Consider the following 18,651-nt stretch of genomic DNA (forward strand, 5'->3'; position numbering starts at 1 on the left):
GATTCCCGCTGGTGACATCCAGAGCAACAGCGTGCCAATGAGGTCGTCCTCCTCGTCCTCTAAGGGGTGAACTATCACCTAACAAAGCAGAGATATGCAAATCGAAAGGAGATAGAGCAGCTGACAGAGCCAGGGTATCCAGAACGTTAACATATCTAAAGAAGGATTGTGTTTACTGAAAGGCAACCGGTCATTTCTGGAATCTGGGAAAACGGGAACTGCAGAGGCTGGTGGAGACCGATGCTCCAGACACAGGAGCGCAGACCTGCCACCCTTTCAGTCCCTGCATCTGGGCCCCTCCATGCTTCTCCAGCAGGTCTGTCTGCAAAGAGAACCTCTGCTGAGGCCAGGAACCTCCGAGCACGTGGGGGTTGGGGAAGAAGTGTTAGACACCATGATGAAGTGAGCAGTGGCCGTGGGCAAGGAGGGGCTGGGTGTTCTGACTAACAATTGGGTTCAGCCAACACAAGATCCCGGTGACCTTGGTACGAACTGTTTCAGTAGCAGAATGGGCGTGGGGCCAGCTTGTGGGCTGTGCAGGATGGGAGAGGAAGAGAGTTGAGCTAACCTCAGTGAGAGTGAAGGTAATAGCTGGGGCGGGGTGGGGGATGGGGGGGGAAGGGGCAGGGGTTGCAATGAAAGATGTCTACATTTATACATTTATCTTGTAGTGTGAGAGATGTGAGCACCTTTGCATGTGGAAGGGAAGCGCTGGTGGAAAAGAATGGACTAAAGGTACTGCAGAGAGAGAGGGGACCATTGATGGTGTGCTGCCCCCGAATGGGTGGGGAGGTGGCAGGCTCAGGGGGAAGAAGAGAGGCCGGGAGTCTCTGCAGAGGCCAGCGAGCCGGCGTGGGGCGGGCCCAGCCGTTAGTGTGAGGAGGGGATGGACGTGTGGAATGGGCTGTTGAGAGAAATGGGGTGTGTGGGGGGGCATCCTCAGCAGGGCTCAAGGCAAAGGCTTCTCGGATGATGTTTCAGATGCAGCACGACCCCCTCCTGCAGCACCCCCAGGACATAGCTGGGAGGGCGAGGCAGGGCTTATAAAGGACACATGTCTCCCTGCCTTCAATGATGCAACCACGAGTAACAGTCACCAAATCCTGTCTCCAGAGTAAAAATGAAAGTGATATTAGAAACGGCCATTATGAAATCTAGACACATCATTCTTTCCCCGCGAGTCACCCAGCACAGGGCCTTGCCAGCCCTGTGCCTTTATGCCCCCATCCCCGCAGCAGCGACTGACTGAGGGTCCAGGGCCCAACCTCAGCTCACAGGCCGGGACCTCGGCTCACAGGCCGGGACCTCGGCTCACAGGCCGGGACCTCGGCTCACAGGCCGGGACCTCACAGCTGCACACAGGTTTCGAGAGGAAAGGGAAGTGGGGTGTGGACACGAAGCCCTAGCGGACGGTGGGGAGCCCAGAAGAATCCCATTTCCAAGAACTCCGATCTTGGATGTGGGAGCCAGTGGGTCCTTCTTAAAGCAAACCCATCAGCTATAGATGAGTTCCTCTGGGGCCAGCTCTTCTTCCTTTGCTTGATAATTGCCAGCAGCTTCTCTAGATACAGAAGTTCCTGATGAGTTACATTAGCATTTTAATGGCAGCAAAGACAATTCCAGGAACACGTGGATGAGCGGTTTCCCTTGGGTGGCAGTGTGAGATTTCAGTGGCGGGGCGTGGGGGGGGGGGGGCGGGGCGGTCCAGGCCTGGAGGTATTGGGGAGGCGTTTTCCTGATGTTGGGTCTCTCTTCTGCAGCAGGGAGACCTGTGCTCTCTCTTCCCCAGGAGTGGAAGGAGACAGATGCCCAGATGGTCCCAGTTTATGAAATAAGAACAACACAGTCCAGGAACAGAACCTGTTGGTGACAGCACGTTAGACATGGCAGCCGGAGGGCCTGGCCGTTCTAGGAAGTTGTACGTGTCATCTAGACTGGCTTGTGAGGTGCATGGCAACGTGTGAGAAGTCACACATACATCGTGGACTTGCGAACGCCCCTCAAGGGCCAGCAGTGGGGGTGAGGGAAGGACCGGAGGCCGGGATCCCAGCCCCACCACTTCCCACGGTGTGGCTCTGGGCCATCCTTGCTCTCTGAGCCTCCGTTTCCTCATCTGAGAACCATCATGATAATACCAGATCTCAGGGCTGCTCTGAGGACCAGGAGAGGAGATGGAATTTGAAGGCCTGTGCAAATGAAGGTGCTCATTGCAAACATTAGTCCTCACGAGTAGAGGCTTCAGATAGGTCCAGTCTTGCAGGAATTGAGGCGTGTACCGCATTCACTCACTTTGCAAACTTCTGATGTTGCCCATGGGTGTGAGGACTCTTGCTAGGCCTTTTGGATACGAAAACAATAAGTTGTAAATCTCAGACCTGAACAATGCCTCACTCGGGGGAGGGGGGGGGCCCAGTGGTTTCAGGTGAATCGCGCTGGAGGGCATGGGGAAGGCGGGCTCTGGTGTTGGGGTGTTCTAGTTTTGGGGAGGAATCCCATGTTTGCTGAGCTGACTTTTTAAAAAAATATATGTTTTTATTGATTTCAGAGAGGAAAGGAGAGGAAGAGAGAGTCAGAAACATCAATATTGATCGGCTGCCTCCTGCATGCCCCCTACTGGGGCTCCAGCAGGCAACCCAGGCATGTGTCCTGAAGGGGAATTGAACCGTGACCTCCTGGTTCATGGGTTGACGCTCAACCACTGAGCCAGAGCGGCAGGCCAGGCGGGGCTGACATTTGAGAGGGCAAACCGCTGGCTGAAGAGGAAAGAAAGGCTGTGAGGGCAGAGGGAACAGCCTTAGGGCATGGAACAGCAGGGTGTTTAGAGAACTTGTGAGAAAGTCTACAGGGCTGGGGCCTTGAACGGCCTAAACCCCACAGGGCCCTCCCGAGGTGTGAGGCTGAGTCCTTTCTGTTCCCTGGCACTGTTCAGGCTGTCCTGTCCTGGGTGGTGACTGAGAGGAGTGGGGACAGGAGGGCTTGGAGGCATTTTTGAAACAGACCAGGAGCCTGGGAAGGACAGAAGTGCGGCTCCCAAACGCAACGGCTTCAGGTCCGAAATATGAATGAGAGGAGAGGAGCGCGGGCGCGGCTGAGCGCGCCGTGAGAACCCTGCTTTAGCTGACTGAAATGTTAGCTAACAGGTCCATGCTGTATAGACAAAAAGCAGACCCGTGGCTGGAATCCAAACACAGAGGCTGTTTAGGTGGGGCCTTTCCTTCCGCGCATCCTCTGGAGCTCCGCGCCCAGCTGCTTTTGCTCACCTCCGTTGTGAAATATGCCCGACCTCGGTAAGCCCGAACCCTCTACTTGTACCCAAAGCATGTGTGTAATCACGCACTTGGAACGTGCACAGATATTCCCTTCTCACGGCTACAACGCCATCTCATTCGTTCCGATGGCATCGGCTGAGGGTGCCAGGGGGTCGCGGCTGTGCAGGGAGAGGAGTGGCGCATGCGCTCTGGAACCAGGGCGCCGGTTGTATCATTTGGTCCCCGCGGGCTGGGGTCTCTCATCTGGAAGGCAGAGGCATTAGATTAGAACCCACCTTCCAGGCTTTTAGAGTTCAGTCATACAACAGACAGATGGGATTGTACACTTGCAGGGAGGACGGGTTCATGATTGCATGAGGACTTCAGTGCTCTATACATGCATATTCATATATATTTTAAGTGATCATAAGTCATACACATATATATCCTCCCTTATTTTTAAAAAAAATATATTTTTATTAATTTCAGAGAGGAAAGGAGAAGGAGAGAGAGATGGAGACATCAATGATCAGACAGAACCATTGATTGGCTGCCTCCTGCATGCCCCCTACTGGGGATGGAGCCCCCAACCCAGGCATGTGCCCTTGACTGGAATCAAACTTGGGACCTTCCAGTATGCAGGCCAAGGCTCTATCCACTGAGCCAAACCAGCTAGGGCATATATCCTCCCTTCTGTATTATTTCCCTCCTCCTATTTTTTCAGTTCCAGATGGAGGAAGCTCTCTGAGGAATCAGCAAGGTGAAAAATAAAAGTCACACTTAAATTTACTTTCCAAGTCTCATGTCCCAAAGGCATGACCAAGTTACAAAGGTAGTATCAAATATTCAGACATATTTAAAGAGATACAGCATGGTGATGACGAACATGAGCTGTAGCATCAGACAGACCAGAGTCCAAATTCCAACGTTTCCCAGCTATGCTTAGCTGCTCTGAGCCTCAGCTTCTTAATCAGTGAGATGGGTATAATAATACAGGCTTTATTGGTTACTAATATGCTGTTTTGCACAATGCCGGTAAGCCTGCAATACACAGAGCTACTCATCATCATATTTTATAAGCATTTTATTGTTTCACAATTTCTATGAACTGATGTTTCTTTGATGACCTTGAAGGCTGATGTTTGTTCATGCCTTCATTTATTCAACAAATATTTATGGAGTTCCTACTGTATGTCAGGCACTGTGCTAAGCTCTGTGAAGTTTTGAATGAAAGAGTATTTGTAGGATGTCACACTTCAAACATGAGTAAAGCACTTATTCTGCTCCCGGAGCCCTTTGTCAAGTTTCAGGGGCTGTAAACCAGCAATTAATTTTGATTCCTCTATTAATTTTGGCAGGCAAATGTTATTACATTTAAGAAAAGGGTTGGGTGCTGGTATCTTCTTTTATCTCTCACTACATTATTTTTCTCGGCTTTTTTTTTTTTTTCCAAACGAGATTTGAGGTGGCCTAAATAAAACCTAAGGAAGACAGATCAAGAGCCATAAAACATAATAACGTAATGGGGACATTAGTTGAGCCAGATACAGAGTATAAGACTACCTATTGCAATAATGCACAAATCTGAGAACTGAGCTTCCTAGTAGTCCAGGGGAAATGGAAAAGGATGAGTTAAAGGTCATATGAAACAATCAATAAAAGTGAACCCACTCATCAAGAGTCACTTTCTTTTCCCTTCAGTGGTAAACGCTGAGAGGTTATGACATAGAACTTTAAGGACCATTGAAATGAAAAGCAGCCCCCAAATAAAACTGTAACCATAGCGACAGGAGCGTTCTTTGTGTGGCTGTCTCCTGCACCAAGAAATGACAAGCACTGATCCGTTTAGATGCGGAAGGAGAGCATCCCAGTCACACTGGGAGGCTTCCTGGTGCTGTGTGTGAGGTAGGAACTGCTTGAAGAGACTCCAGGGAAATAAAGTGTTTGCATTGTCTAAGATTGTTTCCTTTCAAGTATCAATTGTTCCAACCAGGCATTTTGCAAGGGCGGGCAAGCAGAAAACTGTAGATCCAGTTATAGATTACATATCTTAATGTTGTTGAAATAGGCAAAAACATGGTAGAATAAAAACACTAAAAATAAAAAATAGGCCACCAACTAATCTGTTGGTTTAAGAAACTTTCACCTTCTCCACTGTATGTGACTTTAATGGCACTTGATAGCAACTAGAAAATCTAAGACTTTCATTTTTTTTATAAGAAAGTATAGTCAATATTTACTGTTTTTTAAAAAACATATTTTTATTGATTTCACAGAGGAAGGGAGAGGGAGAGAGAGAGAGAGATAGAAACAGAAATGATGAGAGAGAGCCACTGATTGGCTGTCTCCCACATGCCCCCCACAGGGGATCAAGCCCACAACCTGGGCATATGCCCTTGATCGGAATCAAACCTGGGACCCTTCAGTCTGCAGGCCAATGCTCTATCCACTGAGTCAAACCAGCTAGGGCTTCATTTGTTTTTAATTATGATTATTTTTATGGTTCATTGTGTGTAATGTATCATTACAGTGGCTTTGATAATAAGGGGTAACTCTTAAAAATATCACGTTGAGCCCTAGCTGGTTTTGCTCAGTGGATAGAGCATGGGTCTGTGGACTGAAGGGTTCCAGGTTTGATTTCAGTCAAGAGCACATATATATACATCTGCTTGCATATTCTGGAGAAGACATCCCAAAGGAAGGAACTCGGGCTGAGTCTTGAAGCACGAGTATGAGTCCCAGGAAGGAACGAGAGGAAGGACATTCTGAGCCAGTGGAACAGCATGAGCCAAGGTGCTGCACCAGGAAAGGGTGCGATGCAAATAGGGAACAATAAAGAGTCCATCTGTGCCGGGGTCCAACCCCAGCAGGTCCAGGGGTCCCCAAAGGGTGTGGACGGAGTCGGCGAAGAAGGAATGACACGGAGACAGCGTTCAGTTGATCAGCAGCCTAGCCAGGATCTCTAGCCAAGTTCTGGTCTCGATCTCCTGAGAGGTTCTGCTGTTTATTGTCTTGTTACATCCGTATTTATACCAGTTGATTTTAATCCTGTCAATTTCTATTACAAAGGTTAGGGCGTTTTTTATCTCCATTCCAGGGAGTAAAGATTATGTAGCTTAAGCATGATTGTTTGTAGTTAAAGTGATTAACTACCCGCCTGGCACTTAGTTAAGGAGTTTCATCCCCTCCCTAACTTCAGGGAAAAATCCCTACCTGGGGAAACAACCTTTCTCGGAGAGGTGACCTTGGTTAAAACACACAGCACTAAGGGGAGCAAACATATTAAGAACAGTATGCTATATACGCCAGGTCCCTTGAAACATATGCTGTGCAGATGTTTCTTTCCTGCAGCGACTGTGTCAAGCAGCAAGGATGGACCGGCTTCCGGCACATCTGGTGTGAGCAGAGGGACCAGGGGTGGTGAGCAATGAGGCTGGGAGCTCCATCTCCAAAATGCGTGGGTTTGGTGGGTGCTGGAGCTTCCATAGAGAAGGTGGGACATGAAGTCAGTAATGTCTCCATGCACCCCAGGCACCTCTTTCTAAGAAAGCTATCATCCTCTTATATTCAGACGCTGGCCAAATGTCTCTTCTTGGCTGTTGACCAAAGAACTTAAGTTTTTGTATCCAGGAAGGGTTAGCATGCTGTGAAAGCCAGCTGAGAGGTTTGGATCATTGTCTCTCTGGAAGCTAGAGATGATTACAGGAGTTGTGTTGTACAGTGACCAGTCGTGGCAGAGAGCAGGTGAGGACAGACCCAAGGCAGAGAGGCCGTTTGGGACAGCACTCCCATGTGTGGTAAGGTGATGAGAGCAAGATAGGGGCAGTGGTGGAGAAGAAGGACTAAACTGGGACAAGCTGCCAATTAGTCAGGGGATGAAGGAACGGATAGATTCGAAGTTGACACTCATTTCTGGCTTAAACAAAGAGGTGGTTGGTGGTCCAGTTCTTTGAGAGAGTGGCAAAGGGAGAACACGAATACATTTATTTTTGAACATGGCACTCGTAGGACCCATCCAAACGGTGGTTAGATACAAAGGATGAGAACACAGCCCTAACCGGTTTGGCTCAGTGGATAGAGCATCAGCCTGCGGACTCAAGGGTCCCAGGTTCGATTCTGGTCAAGGGCATGTACCTTGGTTGCGGGTACATACCCGGTGGGGAGTGTGCAGGAGGCAGCTGATCGATGTTTCTAACTCTCTATCCCTCTCCCTTCCTCTCTGTAAAAAAATCAATAAAATATATATTTTTAAAAAAAGGATGAAAGCACAGGAGAGAAATATGGGCTGAGGACAAGGATGTGGGAATTGTTAGTGAGAGGTTGGCCATGGGACCTCAGGGAGTGCCAATAAGAGAAGAGGGCTTGGGGCAAAGTCCTGGGGAACACAGACATGTACTGCTGGCTAGAGGACATCCTGCAAATGGCAGGTCCACCTGTGATGTGACGTCAGGTGAAGGCCTGAACTCTTGGTAGCTTGGTTTCTTTATCTGTAGAGGAGATAATTGCAGTAACTATCTGAGTGTTACGTGGGAGATGAAATGAGTTACATATAAAGTGCTTAGCAGAGTGTTTGCCTGTAGTCAGAGATCAGTGTGTGTTAGTAACTGTTTTTCTCATGTGGCCGCGTGAGTCGCAGCAGGAAGAGCTCAGGGAGTAATGGGCCTGAGAATTAATGGAGAGTCTGATTTTGAAATTCACCTCTATAGGCGGTGAGACCTGAGGCTGACTGCTTTCACTTCTCTGGAGGTTCCCAAGCCTTGGCAAGGTGGGGACAATACCCTAGTTCCGTCCTTTCCTAGGGTGACATTGGAATTAACTAGGGCCCACGGATGTTTTAATAGCAAGCTTCACAGTCCCACAGACCCACTCCGTGCCCACATTCCTTAGGTAGCCAGGGCATCAGGAGCGGTACAAACTCCAGGGGATTCTATTGTGCAGCTAAAGGAGCGTGCCTCCTTTAGAAGGACCTTGTGGAGGCCAAGGTGAAAGGGCTTGGCTATGAAACCTCATTATTTTCCTGTGCTAGCTCTGAATTCTCTCTCCCTTTAACTTTGAAAAAAAAAGTAAGTCTTGCACTTAAAAAAAAAAAAATCCCCTTTCAGCACAGGCCATCATGCAAAGCAGACTCTTGCCGACGCTTTATCTTTGGCTCCAAAGAAAGTCCAGCCACACCCTAATAATAACGGGCCCGCGGGGCTTTTTCTGGGCTAAGCACCATGGGGCAGGTCATTAGGGAGTTCTCTTCAGCTCTGGAAGCTCTGGAAGCCTGGGATTTGATAAGACACCGAGCACCCTCTGTGTGGGAGGGACGTGGGGAGGACCTTGACCGGGGCACTAATGCCAAGCTCAGTTTCCTAGGAAGGAGCAGTGCAACCCTAGGGGGAGCGTGCTGCGGGGTGAGGAGGAGGCAGCTGGTGTAGGACCTGTTGTGTGTACAGAAATTGCACGTTGAAGCTCTGACACTGGGAGGGAGAGGGATTCTACCTTGTTGAGCAGCAGTTCCTGCTTTTCTCCCTCTTCTCCCTTCTATTTCTTCATTGTTGTCACTGGAGTCACAGAGACATTTTGGTTGGTCCCGTTTTTATGTGTTGAGCTAACCCCAGTGGGCCTCTGTCCCGTGAGGCCCTGTCAGCCAGTCAGTCAGCATGCAGTCAAGGCTGGCATCGTCCCCAGGGATTCACCTGGAACTGCAGATTCGGACTTACTGAGGGCTTTGTGCTAATGGTTACTCGTCCACAAGCGTATCTCACATTTGCTAGTGAGATTCCTGATGTTTTAATAGCAAGCCTCCCAGTCCCAATCTCACCAATTAGATTTCTGCTCTTTCTTACTGCCTTGAGACTGGGTTCCCAAATTCCTTTTATCAAGTTCATGCAAGTCACTCCATCCATCCGGCTACCCATTCATGAAGCCACTCACCCACCCACTCACCTGCTCTCACTGACCCATCCTCAGTCCATCCATCCAGCCATCATTCCTTCACTTACTCTTCAACCAAGTTCAAGTTCCTAGTCTCCAAAAGGATTAGTTGATATTTCCTCTATTATCCCAGGGAGACAGAATTTACTCACCATATAATTATTTTATTTTGCTGCAAAAAGCTTTATTGTGTCATTTGGTCCCATGCATGGGAGAGGGCTTCATGGTGGTTAAAGAATGGCTAGCAGTTTGGGGAGAGGCTCAGGTAGCAGCCAGGCACCAGGGGATGCAGAGCGGCCTCTCAAAACCTCTGGGCTCCCAAAGCTCCTCGTCGTCGTGCTAGAGGGTGAGCCTTGGAAGAGATACTCGCCCAGCCCAGCGTGGGGGCCGGCAACCTGCAGATGTGAGTCAGGTGTCGCCCATCTTCTTGATGAGTTTCACCTCCTCACCCGGAAGCGGTTCTCCAGGAAGTCACAGGGATGGGGTAGAACCAGGGCCGGCAGCTCCGAAAGGGCCTGGCTCAGGCTCCTCTCCAAGGCCAGGGCGGCCTCCATGGCCCTGAGTTTTGCCCGCTCATCTGGGGCTTCAGCACGTCCTGGAAGAGAATTCGGCCACCGCGCTGGATTTGCAACTTTAAGAGACACTCAGCGCCCTCAGCTTCTTCTCCGCCAACTTGTAGAAGAAGCAGCCCATGCCCTCGAGAGCCACATCTCATGGTCAAAATAGCAGCCCAGAGAGAGGTAGGTGTGCGAGGCCCGCAGATGCGGGTTGGCCAGGCGGTTGACCACAGCCTCCGCCTCGGTGGAATAATTCTGACAAATTTGGGAGCTCATGGCTGTTCAGCAATAAGGAGTGAAGGTAGAAAAAACAAAACAAAACAAAAAAACCGGTGTGTTGGCTGGTCCCTGAGGTGGTTCTGAAGGTGGTGACTGGATGAGACGCAGGAGAGGCCAGAGGCTGGAAGAAGGGGCGTCCCTGGGTCTGTTCCGTCCAAACACTGTTGAAGCAGGAGACAGATCCGGGACCTCTGAGGGCACTGCCTAGTTATTTTATTATTGTAATTAATCAATTGAATCATTAATTCCAAAAATTTGGAGGCTTTCTCAGTGATGGTTATTGGTAGTTACTAGTGAGGTTACAGTAACTAGCCTAACTTGAATCTTGAAGGTTGAGTAAGCATTTTCCAGGTGAAGAAAGTGCAGCGAGGAGTGGAGAAGAGCCTTTCTGGCATAGGGAACAGCTAGTGCAAGGTCTTGTAGGTAAGAGAGGAAGTGTAGCTTATGGGGCACAATGTCAGGGTAGCAGGGAGACGGGAGGCACAGAACCTCCAGCAGTCAAGCCTGGAGAGATAAGCAAGCGCCAGGTGATGAAGGGTCTTGGTGTCCTACTGTGATTTCTGGAGCTGCTGAAGGGATTTTGCATTTGAAATGGATTCTTTTGACCAAACCCAGAAGCAGTTGCGCTTCCAGGTTTTCCATGTTCAGTCAGTAGACAGTCTCAGAGTCACAACTTATAGACTCAGCCTGGGAGCCAGCGCCATTGCTCTTTGTCCACCACCTTACAGGGCCAGCCGCCCCTTCTGCTCTGACTCATTCTCCTCCCCATATCTAATCACTTTTATCTGGCAGTTTCTAACGTAAGTCTGAAAATCTAGTCAGAGTTCAAGTAAATGTTTGTTGAATGAATCACTAATTCCCGTTGAGTGTATGTGTGTGTGTGTAAATGTAAGGCCTCTGAATTTCTTTCTCTATCTCTGGCCTACTTTAAGTTACATTGGTAGAAAGGGACTAAATCAGCAATTAAAAAATCAGGCTATAGGCCTGGCCCAGCTCTCTCACTGACCAGCTGCACCTCTTGGCCAAGTCTGCATGCACTTTGGGGCCTCTTTGAGATAGAAGTGGTAGCTTAGCTCTGACTTGCCTGATACCTGTGAGTTGTGACCAAGTCTATACCTGAGAAAGGACCTTGCTAACTGTAGAGAGTGGCACATTCATAGGGTAGCATCCTAGCTCCGTCCTTAGTTTATGGAAAATCTCCGTCATGTCTATCTACTATATCAGTCATGGTCTTTGCAGGACACCGATAGTACAGTTGGGAGTGTTTAATCAAGTAACTTTATAAAGGGGTGGGTGGGGTTTGGGGACACCAGAAAACATTAGGACAATACTTTGAGACTATTTCCCCAGACCTGAAGGGTCAAAGGGAAGGAGACAAGGGATCAATATACCAACCTCTCTCCCTGTGTCCTTCCATCTCCTGCTAGTGCCTCCCATAGGCTGAACCCAACCAGAAGCCAGGGTCAAGGCTATCACTGATATAGTCCATAAAGGGCAGCCTCCTGGGACACAGAACGAAGTGAAGAAGTATGGAGAGTATCTCTGGGGCCCACATGGGAGGAGTCCTGCATGTCTATCCTCCCACCTTCATTGTCTCTCCCCTCCCAAGCTGTTCCCGTTGCTATAACTGTCCTGCCCTCTCGCCCTATATCTGACTCACTCCTGTTTGTCATCCAGCCTTTCACTCAGGCCTCATCTTCCCCAATAAGCCTTCCTTGGGCCCCTTTCTGTCACGATATGGGTGACACAGTAGGGATTGTTTGCCCTGTGGAGATAGGAATTCTTCTTCTTTCTCTCCCTTACTGCTCCCCAATCTCAGCACAGGACTTGTCAGGAGCAAACCCAAGAAGTGTTGGTTGTTCAAGGTGAGCTTCGTGACCTTGAAGCACATGCTCCATAGGTTTCTCCTCTCCTACAAAACCTTCAATGGCTCCCATGAGTCAGACACATTCCAAACCCCTTTCTTTGCAATCTGAACTATTCCACCATCTGCTCTCACGCTCACCTGTCTGATCCCCAGCACCCACGCCGGCCAGTCTGCTGAGTGTGAGGATTCTTGTCTTCTGTTGCCATGTCTTGGGTTGTTTTGTGATTCATCCCAGTTGGGTTTGTTTTTAGAAGTTGGTATTTATTGGTGTACACATGATGTCGATTGCTTCGGTAACTCCGGTAACCTCTGCAAAGTTGTGAGAGAGTTGGAATGCATCACACGGTAGTACTTACATACATTCTCTTTCCCCCAATCCAGACACACTTATCTCTCCTATCTCTGGGCTGATAAGGTACCTGGGCTATTGGGAAGGGCAGGAAAGGTCTGTGGATTTATTGGTTCCTTCTTTCACTAGACCTTGAATGAGAAACTTTGTTTTCCACCTTTTGAGAAGAGGGCCGTACTACCCTTTTTCTGGGCAACCCCATGAGCTTTTATATGTGAATGAGGAAGCCTTAAGGCAATGTAGGTAGGTAAAATTCTGCACTGTCCTGCACTGCCATTGCTATTTTCATATCAAATGATAGTTGGTGCAAATTTCTCAATTATGATGCTCAGCACTGATTGGAAATTAGACAGAGCATTAGATCGTATTATTTAATGCATTAATAAAGAAGCCTATATGATTATACCACAAATTTGTTTTTTAATATTCTGATAATTGGGGATTACACATTGATTTTTTTTTGCAATCACATGCATTTTATTATATCCATGTAGACACATTATTTTGAGATGTCCAGAGACTGCCAAATAGGTCCCCAGAGCACTAGTGCAGAGCCCAAGCACAAACCCACAACCTCAAAAGAATTCAGATTCAGATTCCAAGAACCATCCTCAGGGGAAACTGCCCCAGCCCCAGGCCACAGATTCCTGTTGTCTCCAGATGCCCCAGGAAAACAGAGGAAGGGGCTTGGGAAGGGAAAGCAGGGGGCTGAAATGTGAAACAACGCTCAGGGAGGCAGGGAGAGCTTTTGGGCTTACATCCCAGCTCTGCCATGGGCGTGATCTATGTCTTTGAACAAATTCCCTCTCCTTTCTGAGCCTCAGTCTGTCCACCTGTACCACTGCTGATAACAGTACAGCAGGTCCGCTAATCATGTCTTTTCATTGTAACGTTGATGAGATGCTGTAGGGACTTAACCTTGTTTATACCAATTAGTAAAATGGGTTTCCTGGTACATGGTTTTGCCTACAGTCGCAGAACTTACTGAGGACGTTAAGTAAGGACTTAGTACCTATCTTGCAGGGTTATAATGGTGTTAATATATACATGTCTTCTACTGAGTTGACACACACAATAGGCACACAGCCATAAAAAAGAAGGCTGGGGCCCTAGCCGGTTTGGCTCAGTAGATAGACCGTCAGCCTGCGAACTGAAAGGTCCCAGGTTCGATTCCGGTCAAGGGCACATGCCCGGGTTGTGGGCTCGATCCCCAGAGGGGGACTTGCAGGAGGCAGCTGATCCATGATTCTCTCTCATCATGGATGTTTCTATCTCTCTCTCCCTCTTCCTTCCTCTCTGAAATCAATAAAAATATATTTAAAAAAAAAAAATAAGAAGGCTGGGAGCAAGCTTCATGTCCTCTGGGGAGGAGGAGGGGGGTGAGCAGCCTGCAGAGTGGGCCTTCACCTGCCCTTATGCAGGCAGCCTGGAGGCAGTCCCCACACGTCTGATGGATGTTGGACCACCAGGAGTCCTGAGGCTGGCATTTGGGGTCTGAAAACGCAGGAAGTGTTCCTCGCTTTGGGTGCCAGGCCTTAGGTTCTTCAAAGGACCGTGGTGCCCTGAGGTGGTCAGACTTTGTGGGGCGTGAGGTTGGAATCAGTCTGCCTTTTCCCCACTTAAGGGAAAACAGGCCGTTAATGGGGCTGCAGTGGTTGGGCCTGGAATGCCTAGGCTGTGAGCACACCTTGTCCTCAACTCACCTGGGCCTGCCTGTGGCCAAGGGCCCCCAGCTCCCCACGTGGCCAGCTCGGCCTGGTTTTCATGAGGCAGGCATGGCGGGACACAAGGCAGGGACTGGGTGTGGATGAGCGTGCACAGTGGGCCGGAGCTGATTTGCTGGGGTGGTCAATGTCAGAGTAGCACTAGGGTGTGACAAGAGAGATCCCTGGGGACACAGATTTTAGGAGGCCCTCTCTCCCAGACTCCACCCTGCACTTGCACAACCTTGCAAATGAGTGTGTCCTTGAATTTCCCACCAGACCCTGTGTCCTGAAGTGTGCAGGTGAGTCTCGCAGGCCAGGTCTTCAGATTGGACTTCATACTGAAACCATCTGAAAAGCTTGTTAAAATGCAGAATTCCTCCGGAATCTCTGTAGGATTCCTTGGAATCTGTACATATCAATGTCCCTCAGGTCCTGGCCATGGGGCCAGGCAGATCCCCTCAGTAATGTGCGGATGAAACCAACCCCCACAAATCTCTATGGTTTACACTTTTCCTCGCACAGAACGTATTGGATTTTCACCATGTGCACTTTTCAAAGAGGAAGAGCACATCAGTGATTATGTGACAGAGCCAGAAGCAACAGTATTCTTTTGTTCATTCATTTTCATTTAGCAAATCTGGATGAAATATCTGCTGCGGCACCACAGGAAACTGCTACCTATCAGGTATACACATGCACGTGTGCATATAGATGAGTTAACATCCGAGGGCTATGGAATCAGAGGAAGGAGCAGTGAGGGCATGTGTGTGTGTGTGTGTGTGTGTGTGTGTGTTTGTGTGTGTCTGTGTGTGTGTGTGTGTGTGTGCGCGCACGTGCGTTGGGAGAAGTCCTAGAAAGCTTCCTAGAGGAGGTTTGGAGCTGGGTTTTTGTTTTTTGTTTTTTAAAAAAATACTTTTTATTGATTTCTTACAGAGAGGATGGGAGAGGGAGAGAGAAACATTGATGAAAAGAGAAATATTGATCAGCTGCCTCCTGCACACCCCCCCACTGAGGATGTGCCCAAGTGACCAAGGTATATGCCCTTGACTGGAATTGAACTTGGGACCCTTTAGACCACAGGCCAATGATCTATCCACTGAGCCAAACCAGCCAGGGCTGGGGCCGGGTTTGGAAGGTTGAGTGGGATTTCACCATTTATGGAAAGGCATTCTTGCAGAGGGAGCGGTGCATACCAAGTTGTGCTTTGTTGGGCTTGAGAATGTTGACTACCTGGGGGTTAACTGAGAAGAGGCTGGGTAGGTAGCCTGGGATGAAATGGCTGAGTTTGGATGGTTTCCTTCAGGCCACAGGGAGCCACCGAAAGTATCTGGACAGAAGAATGACACTTGTGGTTTAGCCCGGTGCTTCTCAAACATACTATATGAATCGCCCGGGCATCTTGTGGAAATGCAGATTTGGACTCCGCAGGTCTGGGGAGGGGCCTGTCATTCTGCATTTCTAACAAGGGTCCTGCCTGTGCTCCTTGGTCCCTGGGTCCCACTTGAAGTAGGAAGATGTTAAGTGGCTGTGTTTAAAACCAGATGTTAAGTGGGCTGACAAGGGGTGAGACTGGAGGCAGGAAAACATCAAAGTAGGTGCTGGGGAGCGGGAGCTGGTGGCTCCATGAGGCTGTTGCTTCTGCAGTGAGCTTTGGGACTCAGATCCCATCGGCCGTGGGTTATGGCGTCCTCCATGTGGGGTCAGAATCCAGCTTCGCTCAAGATGGTGAGTTTGGGCAACTGACATCTGTGCTCTTGGGGGATCATCCTAATCTATTTAAAAAAATATTTTTCTTATTGATTTTGGAGAGGAAGGGAGAGGGGGAGAGAGATAGAAACATCAATGATAAGAGAGAATCATTGATCAGCTGCCTCCTGCATGCCCCACACTGGGGATCGAGCCCACAACCTGGGCATATGCCCTGACCAGGAATTGAACCATGACCTCCTGGTTCATAGGTCGAAGTTCAACCACTGAGCCATGGCGGCCAGGCCATCCTAATCTATTGATATTCACTCTAGCACAGGCGTGGAACGGTTTTGCTAGCAGAAAAAGGCTCTCTTCCACGCTGGGGAAAATAATACGACCAGAGGGGCAGGACCCATAGACTGTGACCAGCTGTTTCAGTGGTTTCTGTTACTATTTGTGAAGTCTTCATTCTTGTCATCTGCTAGCAGAGGAGTGGTGGCAGTTGCCAGAGGGTTGAGGCAAAAAAAAATCATGGGAGAATATGCATTTGAGAAAATTCCATTCATTGACTTAATTAATTCTGGGAATTCAGCAAAGACCACCATGATCCTTTAGCTGCGAAAATGCTTGGGATGGCCTTGGAAATGCCAGAATTCTGCAGGACCAGCTTTTGGGAAGTCCTGTACTGTGCAGTTTTGTACCCTGAGTATTTTGCCTGTATTTAAAGTTTTTGAAATATTAAATGGTGCTATAGCAACATAAGGTGAACTTAATACAGGGAATGAAAATAATTAAATCCTGAGGGGTGGTGATAAATCTTGAAGTCATCACCCTGCCACACTCATCCTTACATGTCAATATTTCCTGTTTTTTTTTTCCAGCCCTCATCATTATGCAGACTTATTATTATTACAATTTTTAATGCAGTGCAATTACATTCGATTCTGTTTTTTGCTTTTTCTGCTTGACATTGCAGCATAACTGTTTTTCCATGTTGTTATGCAGGCCTCATAACCAAGTTCATGGGCTGTATAATTCCCTGGTTAGATGTATGATAGCTTTTTTAAGCCTTGCTATTGGCCATTTAAGTCACATGGTGCTATTAAAAATGGAGTGAGCAACACTGCTAGTGGGAGTGTGAAATGGTACAACCCTTTTGGGAAAGCAATTTGGCAATATGTACCACAGGCCTGAAAAATGTTCATTGCCTTAGAGCTAGTCATTCCACTTCTGGGAATCTCTCATAAGGAAATAATCGAAAGTGCAGAGCTGGATTTATGCATCTAGATCGAAACTTGAGGTAGAAGAGAGACAAACTTGAAACAACCTAAATGTTCACACATAGGGGAAGCATTATGTAAATGATGACATAGCTGCTCAGTGGAATATTATGCACCCATAAAAAATGTTTATGAAGAGTTTATAAATGGAAACTGCTTGCATTATGATTGAAATAAGCAGGATGTAAGATTATATTTATACTATGATCTAGCTGTGTAAAAATAGTTTACCGAGTATGTATAGAAAAAGCAGGCGCTGGGGAGTGGGGAGCTGGGGGGGTATCTACCAAAATGTTAACGGTGGTAGAAATAGGAGTGATTGTGCTTTTCTTTCAACTTTTCATGTCTTAAAAGGAAGTTAATTTTGTTCTGATAAAACAGTACCCGATGTCCGTTGAAGAAAATTGGAAGCATTAAAGAAATATGTAATCTAGAAAGTTAAACCTTGTTCATTGCCCTCTTTGCATATATCTAAAACACATGTTTCCAAAATCAAGTTAGTGTGAGAATGTCAGGCCAAACTATTTTTGGAGCAGTTGTACATATTTCTCTTTGTCTTATAGAATTCTCTTGCTTTCTTAATTAAAAAAAAATACATGTATCCTAAGACAACAGAAGTTCTACATAATGTAATTTTTGGGTGGTCAGCATTGTAGTATCTGGATTTTTCTTTATAAGAAAGGAGGCTGAGATCAGCTATCATGGAAAATTAGCACGGGTCCTGCCCATTATCAGACAGGCATCACTGTGGGGTTCTGAATTTCCTGGCTGCCTGGATGTGGAGTCGAGTCAGTTTGTTGACCAGGTCCTTGATAGTCTAGATCAGGGGTGGGCAAACTTTTTGACTCGAGGGCCACAATGGGTTCTTAAACTGGACCGGAGGGCCGGAACAAAAGCATGGATGGAGTGTTTGTGTGAACTAATATAAATTCAAAGTAAACATCATTACATAAAAGGGTACGGTCTTTTTTTTCAATAGTTTTATTCATTTCAAGCGGGCTGGATCTGGCCCGCGGGCCGTAGTTTGCCCACGGCTGGTCTAGATCATTTACATTGATTCAAAATTATTCTTTATAAGAAAGTTAAAGTAGAAAACCTCTACATTTTGATATTTTCCAAATGTTCTGTCTGACCAAATATTTATAATAATTAGAACAGTCTTTAAAACATATAGTACATGATGAGTTCTTCAGGAACGAATGGATTAAATAAATGATGGTAACTACGTTCAGGAGAATACTATATAGTTGTTCATGATAAAATAGAGCTCCATGTTTATGGACGTTGAAAACATGTCTGCAACATGTCAGCCACATGATAAAAGTAAACTACAACATGCACGCTATGATCCTGATTTGCGACTATCATGTTCAGTATGACACACACACATACACACACACACACACACACACACACACACTCTTAAATGATATTCTAGAAAGGAATTCACCAGAATATTAATAATAGTTATCTTTAAGGAATAAGAATGTGGGTGATTTTAATTTTCTTTTTCTTTGATTGAATTTTCTAAATTTGTTAACGGAACACTCACTATCTATGTAATTTAGAAAATAAATGTAAAAATTGGTCCAACTTCATTAAAGAAAAAAAGGAGAGAAGAAGCAAGACTGGCTTTTGTATGGGAGGTGAGAAGCTGTTGAAAGAAATGCAACCAAATGTGTTTTCACTACACGATTTTCCACTCAGGCCCTCAGGGCTCAGATACATGCTCCTGTGAAAACCAAGCTGCTCACTGT

Source organism: Myotis nattereri (genome assembly GCF_964212035.1).
Source record: "Myotis nattereri genome assembly, chromosome: 12".
NCBI classification, from domain to species: domain Eukaryota; kingdom Metazoa; phylum Chordata; class Mammalia; order Chiroptera; family Vespertilionidae; genus Myotis; species Myotis nattereri.